This window comes from Pinus tabuliformis, chromosome 1_1, assembly GCF_031772625.1.
Source record: "Pinus tabuliformis cultivar Carrire ecotype Pingquan chromosome 1_1, CPIR1, whole genome shotgun sequence".
Taxonomy (NCBI): Eukaryota; Viridiplantae; Streptophyta; class Pinopsida; order Pinales; family Pinaceae; genus Pinus; species Pinus tabuliformis.
The window spans coordinates 484,972,714-484,974,882 of NC_142297.1; positions in this window are offsets into that span (position 1 = coordinate 484,972,714).

Here is a 2,169-nt window from a genome sequence, read left to right on the forward strand (position 1 = left end):
AGCCCAAGTGCACACATTCCATGCATTGTACTCTCATTTTGATAATAAAATGGCTTAGTTTAGTGCAATTCTAGTGCAATTTTATGAGTGCTTAATTGTTGTTTGAATTTTTCTAGGTTGCATGTGTATTTTGCTTAATATTGTTATTAATTTTCCATTTGGAACATTACAACATGACAGGAGATGATGCAGAGACAGTGTGTTGTGGTAGGGAGTGCAACACTAGAGCACATTCCTCGCTAAGAGGGATTGTTAGTTTTGTAGCATCAGATGTGTTCTAGCCACAAAATTTGGTGGAGAGGCTAGAGGTTTCTTCTAGCCAGTAGTTGCAGAAATTCTAGGGCCAACGTAGTTCATTGAGGAGAAGTATTTCCTTTGCATTCAGGCAACATTTTTCTCACCTGGGATTGTCTAGCTTGCTTTGGCAAGCCCATGTGCACACATTCCATGCATTGTACTCTCCTTTTGATAATAAAATGGCTCAGTTTGGTGAAATTCTAGTGCAATTTTATGTGTGTGTAATTGTTGTTTGAATTTTTCTAGGTTGCATGTGTATTTTGCTTAATATTGCTACTAATTTTCCATTTGGAACATTACAGCGTGACAAGAGATGATGCAGAGATAGTGTGTTGTGGTAGGGAGTGCAACACTAGAGCACATTCCTCGCTAAGAGGGAGTGTTAGTTTTTGTAGCATCAGATGTGTTCTAGCCACGAAATTTGGTAGAGAGGCTAGAATACATGAGATCTCCAAAACCCATAAATCGTTTCTGGAAATTCCTCCTAAAAATGACTTAATTAGATTACTAACCAGTTTTTAAATATTTCCCAAGTCTAAATTTAAGGAGTATGGTTAATTAATCAATATTAATATAGTCAAGGCGAGAATCATCTAGAAACTCACATAGATCGATCCAGAGATGATCCTAACCATTGATTATGTTTTACTCTTGGTCGTTGGTGCTCCAACAAAGGATTATAAGAGAAGGTCGATGTGGTGATGGAGAAGACACTTGAGCAATTCGATTTCTTGGCAGATCAATTTCCAGAGTAACAACAGTCAGTTGCTAGAGAGAGTTAGAGATCAAAGCAGTGAGTGAGGGGCGAGACAGTGAGACTGGAGGAAGTATTCCAGATCCAGTGAGTGCATTTGCAGAGAGGCAGAAGAGCAACAAAGAACCTGATGCAGGGGCAACACAACAACTTCAAGAGGCAAGTTCAATTTGTTCGAGAGGGAAAGACGTCTTAAGTTCCGGAAGCCGGGAAGGAGTCCTAGAGTGCTGGAGAAGCATTTTACCAACCAACAGAAGGAAAAACGAATTCATCAAAGACCAGCCAGAGGCTTGATGTCAAGCAAGCTGCGTAGAGGAGTGTAGAAGCTAATGCAGAGGGTCAGAGGGCCGAGTTTCTGAAAGCAAGTTGTGTCGAGGATTGCATGTGGGGAGAGGAAATTCCTCACTAGATTTTTTGCCAATATTTTTTCTCTGTAGGATTGCTAGATTTTGGCATCCAACTTTACTCAAAATTTCTCATTGCTGCACAATAATAAAACCCTTGGTTGCTGCACCAATTTTCCCAAGTTTGGTTTTTCCAGGGACTTTTCCACTTGCAGTGTTTATTTTTCCATAGAATTTTATTTGTGAAGGTTGCAGTGTATTTATTTTGATATTTGTCGTAGCAGATAAATTGTTAATTAATTAACAATTAGGGTAAATAATATCAGTTGCTGCAATAGGGTTCCAGTTTGGAATTTTCACACATATAATTGAAGTTCCAAAGCCATTTATTTCATCCCCACCTGTGGTATGTTGGAGACAGAACTTAGCAGATATTGGATATGACAAGAGCCTTGATGGCAGTGGACTTGTTGAGTATGCTGCAATATTATTTCTTCTGAAACCAACACCTTTGGAGACTCTGAGACTAAAATGTTATAGAGACCACTCCAATTGGAAAAATTAGAATGAAGCATGGACTGAAACGAGAAAGAAGGCAGGGCGATAGTTTGAACATTTTGACGAACATTATAAGATTTTGAAGGAATTTTTGAGGAAAAATCTCTTTTGCATAAGGACATGTCAATGTCTCAGCATGGAGGATATGTTTGGTTCTAGTTTTTTCATGCTTTTCAACCATTCATTGAATCTTTTTACCCCTCAAACCCTAGACAT